The sequence below is a fragment of the Squalius cephalus genome, assembly GCF_949319135.1.
Source record: "Squalius cephalus genome assembly, chromosome: 14".
Lineage (NCBI taxonomy): Eukaryota > Metazoa > Chordata > Actinopteri > Cypriniformes > Leuciscidae > Squalius > Squalius cephalus.
The window spans coordinates 10,401,009-10,418,323 of record NC_137135.1 but is presented as its reverse complement, the minus strand read 5'-3'; positions in this window follow the sequence as shown (position 1 = coordinate 10,418,323).

Sequence of the window (17,315 nt, the reverse complement as noted above, 5' to 3'; positions counted from 1 at the left end):
ATGGCACCAAGAAACAGGAACAGAACAACGTAAGAGTCTAGGGTACATGTAACGGAAAGACAGGGCCGTTTTAATACATTTTCACAAAACACATCGTTGTAGCCCCTGCCTTTCTTGATAAGAAGGTGTTAGGGAAAAAAGTTTTTTTTCCCCTCATGTTTGCTTCCAAAATGAGGAAGAATTAAAAAGAATACTACATTGACACATTCAGATCACCTGGATAAAATGAAATTCAGGTCAAACACTAAGTAAGCTGATGTAAATTAGTGTTACAAATTCAAAAGGGTAAAACTGACCCTGAGTTCCACAGAGGGCTTAAAGTGGCAGCTGTTTCCTGAAAAGAAAATACTTAAGCCTAACCCTTTCAAGTGAATATTATCTTAACCAATGTCCAAGGTCCACTGTGATAAGAACACCTCCCTTGACGTAAAAACCATCTTATATTACCACCTAGAAGGCATCTGATTACTATTGATGACCACAGAGTATGCCAAGACACAGGAGTGTTTACCTGACGCAGTGAAAGCAAGGCTTAGAGCAATGCATGGACATGGCCATTCATGGATCTGGTTGACAGTATTGGTTTTCCAGTACTGTTTCCATCAAAGTGCTTCCTTGATTTACTGGACTGCCTATGTGGAAGTTAGATACTTTGACAGAGGATCTAATGAAACTAAAAGCAGTGTATGTGAGTGTGGTGTGTTCGGGGGGCACTCACTCTTGGAATCAGCTTCTGGACTAATAGTGCTTCCAAATCGGGATCCTCTGGCATGCTCAGGGAACACTACTTTCAGCGCAAGTCAACAGCCATGGATTGCCCTGATAAAAAAAGGAAATTGTACCTATTCACAGAAGGTACAGGCTGCCAAGCAAGAAGGAGCCTCTGCTGTAGTTATTTACAATATAGATGGGACAGGCAATGCGACTAACCTTATGGCACATTCAGGTATGGCAGTTTCTCTAATTGGCAAACCAAGACGATTTAATTTGTTTCAAAGCAGCTTTACAGAAAATACACATTGAGCAAGGCAAGTGTAATTGTGACAAGGAAACAACTTCATAAGATGTTTAGGTATAGTGTGAAGGGAAAAACAGTAAAATTGTATTGCCTAAAAAAATCTACTTTGTAGAATGTCTTAGGAGATATAAAATAAAATATTTTAAAAAATGGCATTGCTAACATACAATAAGAAAATATTTGATACAAAGTCAAGATGTTGACAGACAAAATACAAAATGACTAAGTTATAAACCTGCCATTATGCCAGTGATCTAAGAAAAATAGTGTTTTAATGTTAATGCTACTATTAGCCAATATTATTAATAGAAGTAAAAACAGTACAACAATAAAAATTATGTATTTAATTATATAAAAGTTATATTCTAAGCTATATATACATCATATATATATATGATAAAAACAACCCGTTCCCACTCCCAAGGTGTCAAAACATTGCGTGTGACTATTAAGCCGCGAAAAGTAGCTCTAGGTGTCACTGTCTTTGCTTTTAATTGCTTGCCTTATCTTTATAAACAATTGTGTACATCTTATCTTTTTTATTTAAATGAATATTTTTGAGCACATAACCCCAACACTACCCTAAACCTAACCACTTTTCAACAATATGAAACACATAACAGACAGATAAAAAGTTATTGCAAAAAGGTGCTTAAAAATGTCTAAATATTGTAATGTAAATTAAATTATTTTGGCTGTTCAAATTGATAATCATACCCCAAACTAAAAGGTAAAATGGGGTAAGATGTTCTCTAGAGGAAAGGGTTAATTGATCTAATTTAGTCTAATTGTGACATTGTATTATTGTATAACACTGCCTTTTGTGGCTTTTTGTCAATCAGGGATTTGTGGACACATTAATGTTTGTTGAGTTTGTATGTTCTCTCGGTGAACTTTAATCTGCATAGGCTACATGAAAAAGGTGTTTCAAAATGCTCTCCATCCACACTAGCATTTTCTGTCCAAAGAAAATGTATTGTCCACGCTTAAATCATCTTACTGCACATATGTAAAATGTAATAAAAGCTCACTCATATGATACAGAGAGACCAGAGATAGTTCTGGCATGATCATTTTATTAGCAAAATAAATATCTGGAATATCTAAAGGCACGTTTACACGACAATGATATATTAAAATGGAAATGTTTTTCCTTTGTGTTTTAAGTGTAGACGACAACGTTGTCAAAATGATCCCCGTTCACACAGATCTGTGAAAACGGATGAAAAAAAAGTATTCTGCTGCCAGGCCAGTAGTTTGTGAGGTCCCTTTGTTAAAAAAAAAAATCGCCTATGTCATAATGACAATATATACAACCAATATACACCCATATACAGTTTCATGATGATAAAATTCTGACATATAGGCCCTAGTTGATATAGCAATGCTTACGGATACCTTTATTGTCTTAAAAGTGTATTAAGCAGTTTGATGATAATTTAAAACTTTTTACACTTTAAGAAACAAGTTGTGATTTTGTGAAGAGCCATCTAAATGATGTACAGGTAAAGGAACTATTTATTGTATAGACTGTTCTCTAAAGCTCAAAAGTATCAGTGTAATTAACGTAAAACTCAGATATGACCATACTAGGGCTTCCCCCTAATAGTGGATTAAACGACCAAGATTTTATTAGTGGGTTAGTCGCAGAAAAAAATAAAACTCCACAGGAAGTGTCAAAGTCACGTGAGGGACAGATCGTTAACAGCAATTTCTTGTGATAATTACAGTATGTCGGGCAGGAAATCCAAACGTCCGCCTATCATCCATCGACCTTAAAAATCATTTGAAACATGTAAGTAGCAACTTTACATTCCTGCTCGCTCTAACGTTAACCTAGAAAAAGTTAGCGATATTTTTAGGCACATATCCAAGTGTTTGTGCGGAGTGTGGAAGCTGAAGTATAGTGCGCTTACAGTGCATTCACAGGGTGCTTCTCAACATCCCTCCTCGTCTCTCCGTCCTCCATCCTATGACCCGGAAACCGATCAAGCTCAGCCATCTTGAAGGACATCTCAATTCTTTAATTGCACCGCGAGGCGGCGAGGATCAAGGAGTGAGGAGGCTTCCTGAGGTGTCATGAGCGATATGACAGGTGTATCCTATGCGGAAGTGTTTTATCGACTAAAACGTTACGCACGCATCAATTCTCCTCCCCCTTCACATCGGTCATAATCATTTTAATTTAGGCTATGTCTACATTAATCCGGATACATTTGAAAACGGCGTTTTCGTTTATAAACGCTCTCCGTCCACACTAGCGTTTTCAGGCGTTTTCGGACGTTTCAGTGTGGATGAGAAACTTTTAAAAAATGCCTGAAAACGCTAAATTCATCTTACTGCGCATGCGTAAAACCCCACAAAAGATCACTGATATGATTCAGATGGAAAAATAAATAATGAAGTTATCGCGCAATTCTTCTGACAGGATCATTTTATTTAGTAAAATATCTCACCATTCACTGATGCGGTCCAGGTCGCACGCAGTCACCATATGTTTGGCCTAAAACGCGACGTCTGCTCTCATGTATGTAGGCCTACAGGCACAATACTGGTATTAACATGAATATATATTAGTACAATATGCGTCACATGACTAAATTTACATCATCGTTTTTAAATACCACCGGTTTCACAGTCCACACTACAACGTGAAAACGGCGTTTTCAAATGTATCCACTTTGGTGTGTTTTCATTAATAAAAACGCCGTCTCAGTGTGGACGGAAGGCCAAAACGAAGAGAAAAATATATGTTTTCAAACGAAAACATATTAGTGGACATGGCCTTATACTTTACCTTTGCAGTTTATATAAACCACACATCTCACATATTTCAACAGGTGTCTTGCTTTATTATTATTTATTATGAATTTCTTAAATAAACAAACTTCAACAACATAAGGGCAGATCCTTTGAGCGCTGCTGATGACGCAATGAAGTGACGCTCGGGTGATCAAGTATTCCAATGTATAAAAAAAGCTTACATTCGATTCCTCCGTCCTCCTTTTCTTTCCTTGCAGCCTTCCCTCGCTTCCTACAGGGGGTGGAGCTGAGATGCAAGGAAAGGAAGTGAGGAAAGGTAACGAGGATGCATAAATAAGAACTGAGAAGCACCCACAGTCTGCGTCGAAGCTTGACGTAAGGTATTTCTGAAGCCTGCTGCTGACGCGACCATTATAGTGACAACGCATTACTTCCAGCTTGGACTGCAACACGCTAATATATTTGCATAAAGGCGATATAATTGGCTGTCGCCTGCGTTGGCACTTGAAAAGTGACTCGACGCAACGGAATCCACAATTCAGTTCGGCAACACATGACGTCACTCATTCAAAGTAAATGAGAAGCGTTGGCGCAGACGCCCTGTGTGAATGCACTGTTACTGCATGACATGGAGGTGATCACCTGCATTTTTATTCTTAAAATAATTGTAATAAGAGTAATACATCATTCCAAACTGTAAAGGGTCTACTTATTTGTGTACACTCACAATAACAACACATTTGTGTTTTTGTCAAATAAAGAAAACAAACAGGATGCGCTTTCTACCATCTCGATATCCCTGAACTGCAGTGCGTCACATAAATGAACTGAAGCCGTTTTACTTGGAAATAGGCTACGTCACAACAGGGAAGACAAGACTATTGCATCCTCCGTTTCGTGCCGACTTTAAAGTACATGAAGAACAACAACGTTTACGCTAGCAAAAAAAAAAAAAAAAAACTGAATGCACCTTTAATATACACTCACCTAAAGGATTATTAGGAACACCATACTAATACTGTGTTTGACCCCCTTTTGCCTTCAGAACTGCCTTAATTCTACGTGGCATTGATTCAACAAGGTGCTGAAAGCATTCTTTAGAAATGTTGGCCCATATTGATAGGATAGCATCTTGCAGTTGATGGAGATTTGTGGGATGCACATCCAGGGCACGAAGCTCCCGTTCCACCACATCCCAAAGATGCTCTATTGGGTTGAGATCTGGTGACTGTGGGGGCCATTTTAGTACAGTGAACTCATTGTCATGTTCAAGAAACCAATTTGAAATGATTCGAGCTTTGCGACATGGTGCATTATCCTGCTGGAAGTAGCCATCAGAGGATGGGTACATGGTGGTCATAAAGGGATGGACATGGTCAGAAACAATGCTCAGGTAGGCCATGGCATTTAAACGATGCCCAATTGGCACTAAGGGGCCTAAAGTGTGCCAAGAAAACATCCCCCACACCATTACACCACCACCACCAGCCTGCACAGTGGTAACAAGGCATGGATCCATCTCAATGATGGATCCATGTTCTCATTCTGTTTACGCCAAATTCTGACTCTACCATCCTGAGACTCATCAGACCAGGCAACATTTTTCCAGTCTTCAACTGTCCAATTTTGGTGAGCTCGTGCAAATTGTAGCCTCTTTTTCCTATTTGTAGTGGAGATGAGTGGTACCCGGTGGGGTCTTCTGCTGTTGTAGCCCATCCGCCTCAAGGTTGTGCGTGTTGTGGCTTCACAAATGCATTGCTGCATACCTCGGTTGTAACGAGTGGTTATTTCAGTCAAAGTTGCTCTTCTATCAGCTTGAATCAGTCGGCCCATTCTCCTCTGACCTCTAGCATCAACAAGGCATTTTCGCCCACAGGACTGCCGCATACTGGATGTTTTTCCCTTTTCACACCATTCTTTGTAAACCCTAGAAATGGTTGTGCGTGAAAATCCCAGTAACTGAGCAGATTGTGAAATACTCAGACCGGCCCGTCTGGCACCAACAACCATGCCACGCTCAAAATTGCTTAAATCACCTTTCTTTCCCATTCTGACATTCAGTTTGGAGTTCAGTAGATTGTCTTGACCAGGACCACACCCCTAAATGCATTGAAGCAACTGCCATGTGATTGGTTGATTAGATAATTGCATTAATGAGAAATTGAACAGGTGTTCCTAATAATCCTTTAGGTGAGTGTATAATAACAAAGAAATCAAGGTATTTTAACATGCTTTAGTTTTTGATGCCTTCAGAGAGAGAGCGTGTTTAAAATGAAGAGTTTTGTTTTTATAATCACTGCATGACTAAAACCTGACCATATAAAAATCATAACCTGACCATATACAGTCAAGTGATCCCTTTGGAAGCATGTCATTTAAATACAGTCAGTGTTTGTACCCAACTGTTTCTCAGGTCTGAAAGTTATGAAAGGGTTTGAAATCGTCACTGACTTAACTTTTTATTTGTACAGTACATATATGGCACTGTAAAATTTTATGATCAGTAGAGACCATAAGAATGTTTTTATGACTCACTCAGATAATTATGTTTTCTGAAGTTCATGAGTTCATACTGTAAATTCCAATTCCTTCCCTGAACTGTAAAATCCAATTGTTCTATAATATGTTGAAACTTTGTGTTTGACTTGACAGTTATCTGACAGCAAGATATTTGGATAACAAGTGATTCTATGAATAGCGGAAGACTGGCAGAGACAGTTAAACAAAGTGGAAAAGGGTGGTTCTCGCATATGATGGATGCTCGCGTATGATACGAGAATCTTGACCAATGACGTATCGGAGTCCATATAAGCTTCCGTTTACATCATGGACTATCTCTGCAGTCATTCTCGTCAGTCTGAGTGACCAGAGACTCTGGCGGTCTGCCACTATTCATAGAACCACGTTTACATCAGTGAGCAACGTTCTAATTCATAGTTCCTCCAGATGCGGTTTAACATAGTGGAAGCTGTAAACCACCAATTCACAAGGACTGAGCTCTGAACACTGTACGTAAACACAGCAGAGCTAACTAAAGAAGGAATTTCATGGATATTGAAGCTGGACTACCTACCAAGCGATAAGCATTGGAAATGGTGTTTACCACTCAGTGAGATAGCTGCTGCTTATAGACACGGATGAATCCCTCTGACAGGGGCCAAAATAGACAAACAACTGGTCGATGGTGCGCCACAATGCCCTTGTTGACAAATATTGCTGCACCACTCATACTGGACACAGTTCTGGATTAGGAGTGTTGTCCGAAACACTGAAAATTGAATAGGATGGTTATCAAACTGTGTTGTCCCTTACGAAAAAGAAGTTTATTCAAGTGTGCTATTAGTATACTTCTTTAAAAAAAAAAAAAATAATAATAATAATTATATATATATATATATATATATATATATATATATATATATATATATATATATATACTTCCAGTCTACTTTTTATGTACTTCTCAGAAATATACTTCAAATTCCACTTAAGTATACTTGATTTATACTGACAGAAAAGTCTACGTATATTTGGCCTATACTTGTTGATCGAGATATACTTAAAAGTATAATTAAGTATTCTAAGTATTCTTGGCTTGTACTTGTGTTTACTACTTTGATTGAATAGCTTATTAAATGCTTTTTTTTTTAAACATAATATTACACACTGTCTCATAAACTAACATGTTCAAGTTTATATAGTAACAAGCTTTCGGGTGGAATAGCTTATAGAGTAAATAAAATAAGCATGGAACTGAACCTGATCTTGTACACAGCGATAATAATTCCCTTACGAAAAATAAGTTTATTCAAGTGTTCTTTTAGTATACTTCTTTTCAACTAAAAATAAGAAAGCATACTTTCAGTCTACATTTTATATACTTCTCAAAAATATATTTTATGTACTTCTCAGAAATATACTTAATTACACTTAAGTGTACTTGACTTATACTGAGAGAAAAGTCCAAGTATATTTGGCCTATACTTGTACTCAGTCTTTTGATCGAGATATACTTAAAAGTTTAATTATTCAGAGTATACTTGGTTTGTAGTTGTGTTAACTCTTTTGATTGAGTAGCCAATTAAATATACTTTTTTACATAGTTTTTCATATACAGTCTTATGAAACTTACATTGTTTGAAAATATTGATTAACCCTTGTGTTATGTTGCGGGTCAATTTGACCCGTTTAGATTTTCTAGTTGTTGGAAATACTGGTTAACCTATGTTTTTTTTCTTGATATTTTGTGACTTTTTCTCATTTATCATCATGAACATGCATGCAAAGTTTCAACATGCTGGTGTTTTTTGACATATACAAACAAAATAAATGTTCCTTTCGTGATGTTCGCGGGTCAATTTGACCCGCATATTTTAACGCTCTAAGGCAACTGTACGGACCCAAAATAATAACATTTCTTGGTTATATTTTGTTATTTTATTTTTTTACTACATTATGAAGCTAAAAAAATAGGTTTTCCACACTTATTTCAATACAGAAAAAAATTTTGTCAGCCACAGATGGTAAAAATTACCTATCATTTATTTTTTCAAGCTACCTGAAATAATATTAAACATTTTTTTTCTTGATATTTTGTGACTTTTTCTCATTTATCATCATGAACATGCATGCAAAGTTTCAACATACTGGTGTTTTTTTTTTTTGACAAATACAAACAAAATTACTATTACGTTTGTGATGTCCATCATAGGCAGCTATTCAAAAGCAACTGTACAGACACAAAATAAAAACATTTATTTTATGTATGTCAGGGCATTAACTCCAGTTCTAAAGTGTAAGTGTATCTAAAAGTGCTCTAACCCAAACCAAACACACTTGAAAAAGCTAAATCATGGTGTTCAGAATTAATTGCAAATTACAAATGAAAATCTTTGACAGACACAAATAGTAAAATAAGCTCTCATTTATATATTCAAGATATCTGAAATATCTTGAGACTTCGACATAGACAGCAGGAAAAATGAGCTCAGATTAATTGATTAATTGTTCAGTTATGATGTTCTAAGCAAAAAAAAAAAAAAAAAAGTTGAAAAAATGTATATGCAAATATATATAAATATAACGTATATTCAAATTTTAAATAGTTTTAAAAAATCGTTAAAAAACATTTTCATTAAATCATATCTTCAGATATATATTTTTTGGAATATTTGACAAATGCTGATATTAAAAGTTTACAGTTTGAACCTGAATCTTTGTTGTTTTTCATAGTGTGATTTTTGAGGAATTGTATTGAATCCAATGCGGGTCAATTTGACCCGGACCATAAGGGGAGTGCACAGAATTCCAACATAACACGAGGGTTAAGATATTGATATAAAACAGATATGTTTCTAATTCTGCGTATCTGAATTTTTGGGTAGGCTAGTCCTCTGGTAGTGCACATAGGAATTTACTTTAATTCTACTTAACTCTTTCCCCACCATTGACTGAATTTTCCAGCTATCCATGTTTTCACTGTTATACGGTAGGGGGCACTTTATGACACATCTTCTAGTAGCCTACAGAATCTCCGGATCAAAACACAGAAGTAGAAGCTGAAACAAGTGATAGAAGATTGCTCACTCAAATGTAAAATGATGTGATCATCAAACATTAAACAGCTTGTAAATCAAAACTGATTAATGTTTCCAAATGAAATGAAGCGTAACCCATGAAGAAATAACGACTGTGAAGCTTTGGGGGTGTCGGACTCGATCTACTCCATCTGTGTTTTGATCACGTTTCTGAATTTTCTCATCTTTTTTGTTTAAAATGTTGCCTTTATTTATGAAACTTACCGACATTCAAGTGTTGATAAAAAAAGGATGCATGAAGCCAATAAAATGTTTTTAAAATTAAAGTACAGTTAAAGGTATTGTTCAAGAATAAAAAATAACATTTGAACATAGTAGTATAGGTCTACTGCAAGTGCAAAAATTATATATAAATAGTAAACTATAAGTATAATGTTAAGTTCACAAAGAAAACTTGTAGTATAAAACTACTAAACTAGTAGTTTACTGAGAGTACATTAAAAGAAAACGTCTCAGGTTACGACTGTAACCTATGTTCCCTGAGAACAGGGAACGAGACACTACATCAGAATGACGCTATGGGGAACGCCTCAGGCGTGACAGGTGTCTGAAATCAAATATCAACTCACGTCAATCATGTTGACCGGCGACAGCCCATGAATCATCAGCTTGATTGATTAACGCGCGACCTGGATGTATAAAGGGGAGCCTTGCACACATGACAACATCCTATCATCTGAAGGGACTGTTGTAGGCAGGCCCCGAGGCATGGCAGGAAGACGTAGTGTCTCGTTCCCTGTTCTCAGGGAACATAGGTTACAGTCGTAACCTGAGACGTTCCCTTTCGAAAGGGAACTCTACACTACGTCAGAATGACGCTATGGGGAACGATATACCAACGCCACCATGCTGAGGGGAGTGCATGCCCAAAGGCAGTGACAACTGTCCGAACCAGTAATTCAGAAACACTGGAACCACTCACCCTTAGGTCACATCGGCTGTCAGTGACAGCACTCCCTACCGGTCATAGCCCAAGCTAATGAACCAAGAAACCACCAGAACATAGTTAATGGGGGGTATATCTGGGCCAGCTCAAAGGCTTAGGACATCAGCTTCCAATAGAAGGGGTCCCTTCTAGGGAGTGTGGCTAGGGGACCCAAGGGACTCCCAGCCAGTCACTATTCAGGGGAGCGTGCCACCTGAAATGCCACCAGGCAGGCCTGACCTGGTGTCACTACATAAGACACTACAGTCTGGCCACTTCCTGTCTGTCCGAAGACAAAGCCTCTGGACACTTGCCTTAGGAAGGCATCCAACCCGAGGGACTGCGAAGCAGGCAGTGAACCACTCAGCCCGGATCTCAGAGACGGGACATCCTGGAGAGTATGACTCAGCATAGTGCTTTACAACCCTTGCCAGCGAGGGGAGTTTCTCTACTCGATCCATGGATCTACCCAGTGTTTGTGTTTCAAAACACTGAGGAGGCCTGTGAGGGCCTAAAGGGAGCTACCTCCAGGAAGGCCTGGTAGGACCTCTAACCTGGCGACCACAACATGGGGGAGCTTGTATTCAACCACAATATGTGGGAGCTTACCTTCAGGAAGGCCGGTGAGGCCTCTAACCTGGCGACCACAGCATGTGGGAGCTCATATCAGGAAGGCCGGTGAGGCCTGTAACCTGGGGACCACAACCTGTGGGAGTTTACTTTCAGAAAGGGAATTAAGCGTACAGCGCACAACCCTTACCATAAATATGGATTATAGAAAGTACATGAAAGAAAGTGCATGTACTTAGCCATTCTGAATCCAAGAAGGCCTGATGAGGCCTGTAACCTGGCGACCACAGCATGTGGGAGCTCATACTCGGGAAGGCCGGTGAGGCCTGTAACGCGGTGACCACAGTGTGTGGGAGCTCATCAGAATGTGGAAGTAGCTAGAGAAAGGCGTCTGTCGAAATATACGTGACGACAGGACGCATCTAGAGTGGGACCCGAGGTGAAAGACCAGGGTCTGAGCCACATAGGAAGGGACCGAAGCGTACAGCGCATGACCCTTACTACAAAAAAATGGATTTTAGAAAGTACACAGGACGTTAATCGTGTGACTTACCATAAGCATGGGTTTAAGAAAAATAGATGAAGTAAAGGTGCATGTACTTCATCACTCAATATTCAGGAAGGCCTAGTGAGGCCTATAACCTGACGACCACAGTAAGTGGGAGCTCATTCTCAGGAAGGCCCCTGAGGCCTGTGACCTGACGACCACAGACTGTGGGAGCTTGTATCCAGGAAGGCCGGTGAGGCCTGTAACCTGGCAACCACAGCATGTGGGAACCCATGATCAGGAAGGCCAGATGAGGCCTATAACCTGATGGACACAATGCGTGGGAGCTCACATTCAGGAAGGCCTGATGAGGCCTGCAACCTGACATGTGGAAGCTCACAACTAATGAGGCCTAAACCCTAGCGACCACAGCGAGTGGGAGTTCACATTCAGGAAGGCCTGGAGAGGCCTGTAACCTGACATGTGAAAACTCATAACCAGGAAGGCCTTTAGGAAGCCTGAAGCCTGGTGACCACTGAATGTGGGAGCTTAACACTCAGAAAGGCCTGTGAGGCCTGAAACCTGGCGACCACAGTATGTGGGAGCTCATACTCAGGAAGGCCTGTGAGGCCTGTAACCTGGCGACCACAGTATGTGGGATACTCAGGAAGGCCTATGAGGCCTGAAACCTGGCGACCACAGTATGTGGGAGCTCATACTCAGGAAGGCCTATGAGGCCTGAAACCTGGTGACCACAGTAAGTGAGAACTCACATTCAGGAAGGCCGGATGAGGCCTATAACCTGACATGAGGAAGCTCATAACTAGGAAGACCTGCGACCACGGTGTGTGGGAGCTCATACTCAGGAAGGCCGGGTGAGGCCTGTAACCTGGCATGTAGAAGACCATCACCAGGAAGGCCAGATGAGGCCTGTAACCTGGCGACCACCATGTGTGGGAGCTCATATTCAGGAAGGCCTAGTAAGGCCTGTAACCTGGCGACCACAGTATGTGGGAGCTCACATTCAGGAAGGCCGGTGAGGCCTGTAACCTGATGACCACAGTATGTGGGAGCTCATAACCAGGAAGGCCGGTGAGGCCTGTAACCTGGCGCCACAGTATGTGGGAGCTCATAACCAGGAAGGCCTGGCGAGGCCTGTAACCTGGTGACCACCGTGTATGGGAGCTCATATTCAGGAAGGCCTAATAAGGCCTGTAACCTGATATCCCAGTATGTGGGAGCTCATAACCAGGAAGGCCGGATGAGGCCTGTAACCTGGCGACCACAGTATGTGGGAGCTCATAACCAGGAAGGCCTGATGAGGCCTGTAACCTGATGACCACAGTATGTGGGAGCTCATAACCAGGAAGGCCGGATGAGGCCTGTAACCTGGCGACCACAGTATGTGGGAGCTCATAACCAGGAAGGCCTGATGAGGCCTGTAACCTGATGACCACAGTATGTGGGAGCTCACATTCAGGAAGGCCGGTGAGGCCTGTAACCTGACATGTGGAAGCTCATAACCAGGAAGGCCTGGTGAGGCCTATAACCTGGCAACTACAGTATGTGGGAGCTCATATTCAACCACAGTATGTGGGAGCTCATACTCAGGAAGGCCTAGTGAGGCCTATGACCTGATAACCACAGTATGTGGGAGCTCATATTCAAGGCGGCCTGGTGAGGCCTATAACTTGATAACCACAGTATGTGGGAGCTCATATTCAACCACAGTAAGTGGGAGCTCATACTCAGGAAGGCCTAGTTAGGCCTATGACCTGATAACCACAGTATGTGGGAGCTCATATTCAAGGCGGCCTGGTGAGGCCTCTGACCTGATAACCACAGAATGTGGGAGCTCATATTCAACCACAGTATGTGGGAGCTCATATTCAGGAAGGCCTGGTGAGGCCTCTGACCTGATAACCACAGTATGTGGGAGCTCATATTCAACCACAGTATGTGGGAGCTCATTTTCAGGAAGGCCTAGTGAGGCCTATGACCTGATAACCACATTATATGGGAGCTATATTCAAGAAGGCCTGGAGAGGCCTATAACTTGATAACCACAGTATGTGGGAGCTCATATTCAAGAAGGCCTGGTGAGGCCTATAACTTGATAACCACAGAATGTGGGAGCTCATATTCAACCACAGTATGTGGGAGCTCATTTTCAGGAAGGCCTAGTAAGGCCTATGACCTGATAACCACATTATATGGGAGCTATATTCAAGAAGGCCTGGAGAGGCCTATAACTTGATAACCACAGTATGTGGGAGCTCATATTCAGGAAGGCCTAGTGAGGCCTATGACCTGATAACCATAATATGTGGGCCACATTACTCCTTGACAGTCAATTCCTGGGAGCTCACCTCAGGGAGGCCCAAGCACTGTCCGGTTGCAAAATGGGGACTGTCTGGTCAAGGAGGCCTGTTAAGACCTACTACCTGACCATCGAAAAAAATCTTTAGATTTACTTTCTTACCCATAACATTTTGCCCCAGACTCTAAAACAGGAGACGTGGTCTGAAAAGAAACAGAAATATGTTAATTTCACATTTTACAAAAAGACCAGAATGACACCTGCTCTTTTTGTTCACTGATCATTTTAATTCCTCAATTAAAATGCAGCCAAAAACACTGGATAACGCGATCTGGATGATAGGCTGAATTACTAAATATCTAACTTCTTAAAAGTCAGATAATATTCCACCATTTTAATTAATAGAATTAAATGCAGCCATAATCACCAGACAATACTGTTTTAACATTTATACGTTCTCGTAATCTACACACTGCCTCGGCAAGCGAGAGAAACGAGCCGTTAAAAAATATATGGCTTTCATCCCTCGAGAAGAAAGTCAACAGGTGCGAGGTTGAAACATCCGACAGCTCACGGATTTTATCTTTCTCACGCGCGCCGAGATATTTCTTAATGAACACTGCCAGCACCCTCAGGAACTGACTGTGAACGCCTCGTACCCAAACAGTATTGTTTCACAGATCGCACGCACCACAGCTCAGCTGCTGAACCCTCCTCCCTCGAGAAAAGGGTCCGACGAGAGCGGAGCATTTTTAAATAAAAAACGCTCACAGTTTGCACAAGAGGCTCTCGAGAGAGCCTCCCGCGCGCTTCAGCGATATTCTCAAAACAGACAAACAGTCCCTGAAGACGAAAAGATGTTGTCATGTGTGCAAGGCTCCCCTTTATACATCCAGGTCGCGCGTTAATCAATCAAGCTGATGATTCACGGGCTGACGCCGGTCAACATGATTGACGTGAGTTGATATTTGATTTCAGACACCTGTCACGCCTGAGGCGTTCCCCATAGCGTCATTCTGACGTAGTGTAGAGTTCCCTTTCGAAAGGGAACTTGCAAGTATACTTGCAGTATAAAACTACTAAACTAGTAGTTTACTGAGAGTACACTAAAAGAGCAAAAATAATATATAAATGGTAAACTATAAGTATGATGTTAAGTTCACTTAAAGAAAACTTGTATAAAACTACTAAACTAGTAGTTTACTGAGAGTATACTTCAAAGTTGCTACAAGTATTAAAATAGTAAACTACTAGTATACCCATAAGTTCACTTGCAGTACAAATGAGAAACGTAATTATGAACTAGTTGTGCACTTAAAGTTTACTACTGTTACACTTATAGTACACTTAAACATATACTTTTATATACTAAAAGTGGGCCAATTTAGTCCCAAGCGGTATTAAAATAGTACACTTACAAGTTTACTACTAGTACATATTTACATTAGTATACTTACTACATAATGTATACTTAAAAATATACTTGAACATTACTTAAGTATACTTCATAAAATGAACTTGAAGTATACTTCTTTTTCGTAAGGGGTGTTGATAACACCTTAGGCTGAAAAGCTGGGTTTGGCCAATGCGTAATCATATGGATTATCAATCATAATCCTCAGGTCCCCAGCTAAGGCATTTAGGATTCACTGAGATATGTATAAGAAGGACGTGCGGGTGGCCGAAAATGATAACGAGCCCCTCCAGCTCTTGACAGGGGGCTTTGGGATGCATCGGCTGACGTGGTGATCTATAAGATTGCCCTTGTACGTGCTGCAGCGAAGCTGTCTGATAGGCAGCTGTTACGGCCCATAACCAAATCATATAGCTATTTGATTTTATAGAAATTAGTAATGGATATGGGTCGAACATATAAATCAATCGCAGACACTTGAAACTTAAGCCGTCAAACACTGCTTTTATCCAACAACAAAAATCAATACAAAATAATTCACAAAAGATGTTTACAAAAATATATATTAACAAATAAAGACAAAGAAAAAATAACAGTAAAAAGGTAGGGTAGCTGTGGAAAGTGCCACGGCATTGACGCAGTCACTCCTCTCCCGTTGATTGGGGATTCCCTCTCTCAACACCACCTATGGAATTTATTAAACACAGACACACGTAACAGCAGACAGTCAGCCGATCAGAATAACCTCCCTTGTGCTCAATATATAATTAATAATAATAATTTGTTACATTTATATAGCTCTTCATCAGTCACCAAACACTCTGGAAACCAATGAGTGGTCTTAGATTTAAACACAATAAATATGGCTAAACACAGTAGAACAGGGTTCCTTAAATCCAGCCCTAGATGGCCACTGTCCTGCAGAGTTTAGTTCAGACCCTAATCAAACTCTCCTATCTGCAATTTTCTAGTAACTCTGAAGACATTGATTAGCTTGTTGAACTAAACCTTGTAGGGTTTGAACTAAACTCTGCAGGGCAGTGGCCCACTAGGACTGGATTTAAGGAACCCTGTTCTACTGTGTTTAGCAATATTTATTGTGTTTAAATCTAAGAGCACTCATTGGTTTCCAGAGTGTTTGGTGTTTGAGGAACCCTGCAGTAGAATGATTATCAGAAACCTGGTTAACCAATGAGCTCTATACTACTCACCTGAATATCACTGGAGATCGTTTTGATAACCCTGGATAACCAATGGGCACTCAAGTCAGATAAAATCCTTACCTGAACCCCCGTCGGGATCGCGTGCAAACCCAGTGATATATTAATTCGAAAGTTAAGCTTTAAAGTTTTAAATGTGTCGAGACACAGTTATAGAAGGGAGCTAATACCAGCCCAAATAATCTGTGCTCGCTCGAACGAGATCTCTCCGCGAGAAAGTCAAAGAGACAAACCATGATGTAAATGAAAGCTTATATGGACTCTGCTATGTCTTTGGTCAAGGTCACATGTGACTGAATCAATATGAGATTCTCTTATCATACACGAGCATATGACCCTTTTCGACTTTTTATGTTTATCCGTCTTTGGCATTCTGGAACTATGAAATAGAACTGCATGTATTGTGGGGAAGAACATTGTTTTGGTTGTGCTTCGGCTCTGCGTGACTGTGTGGATAAATATTATCCTACTGTTCATAAAACATTCACTACTAGACTTAAGAGATATAACCATTTTAGATTGAAAGGATCTCAAGTTGACTAGCAGAAGACGTTACTGTAGCTATGCCAAACTACACTAGTTTAATAGTCCTATGGTTATATAACATGCTGTTGTATCAGATTTTGCTGCTGCTAGTCAGAGCTATTGCTGTAGGGTGTATGCTTCCCCTGCCAAACTACACTAGTTTTAGAAGTAGTTCCGTGATTATACAACATGCTTGTTGTATCAGATTTTGCTCCCGCTAGGGGTGTAAGCTCCCAATAGATCCCATACACTGTTAAATTCGCTACATCAACATGCTTGTTGCAATGTGTCCTTGCTTGCTCCACCTTGGGGTGATTCTTCCCTCATAAGATTGGATCTATAGCGCTCAACATTTGCCACTAACATCAGGATGTATTAACCATTCTATCAGCATCAGTCATGTTGAGGGTAGTAAATAAAAGGGTAGTTGAGGTAGAAAAATCGCTGTCAGTTTGTGTTGGGGGATATTGGCATAT